General features: G+C 60.9%; 1 protein-coding gene across 1 annotated transcript in view; it reads right to left on the minus strand.

Annotated features, from left to right (window-relative positions):
* Positions 1-324, minus strand: part of Cited1 (Cbp/p300 interacting transactivator with Glu/Asp rich carboxy-terminal domain 1) — a 5,161-nt gene extending 4,837 nt beyond the window's left edge. The window contains exon 1 of the mRNA XM_010607965.1: positions 199-324. The gene's annotated coding sequence lies outside the window, so the exon portion shown is untranslated. The remainder of the gene's footprint in view (positions 1-198) is intronic.
* Between the last annotated feature and the right edge of the window lie 6 nt (positions 325-330).

A 330-nucleotide genomic window follows, 5' to 3' on the forward strand; every position in this document is an offset into this window, starting at 1 on the left:
CCCCCATGGCCACTCGGAAAGCCCTGAAGCACACGCACAAGGTAGCAGGCTGGCCTGGGCTAGGAATCCCAGGAAGGACAGAGCCTCCCGCTTTTCACCCCCCCCCATTTCCACGTCTTTATAACCGGCTTAGGGCATTATTAGCACATGTCCTGGATCGTGGGCGAGTTGGTGGCAAAATCTGAACTGGATACTCACGGAGGGCCCGAGAGGGTATTGAGCCTTCCTCTGCCTTCTTCCCAGTCTCCGGGAACGGCTCCTTGCCGACGGGCCGTGGGAGGGCAGCCGGGCGGGACAAGTCTCCTCTCCTCAGCTCAGTGGTGCCCCTTC

Source organism: Fukomys damarensis, unplaced genomic scaffold (assembly GCF_012274545.1).
Source record: "Fukomys damarensis isolate Sample0158 unplaced genomic scaffold, DMR_v1.0_HiC HiC_scaffold_39, whole genome shotgun sequence".
In the NCBI taxonomy this organism is placed as follows: Eukaryota; Metazoa; Chordata; class Mammalia; order Rodentia; family Bathyergidae; genus Fukomys; species Fukomys damarensis.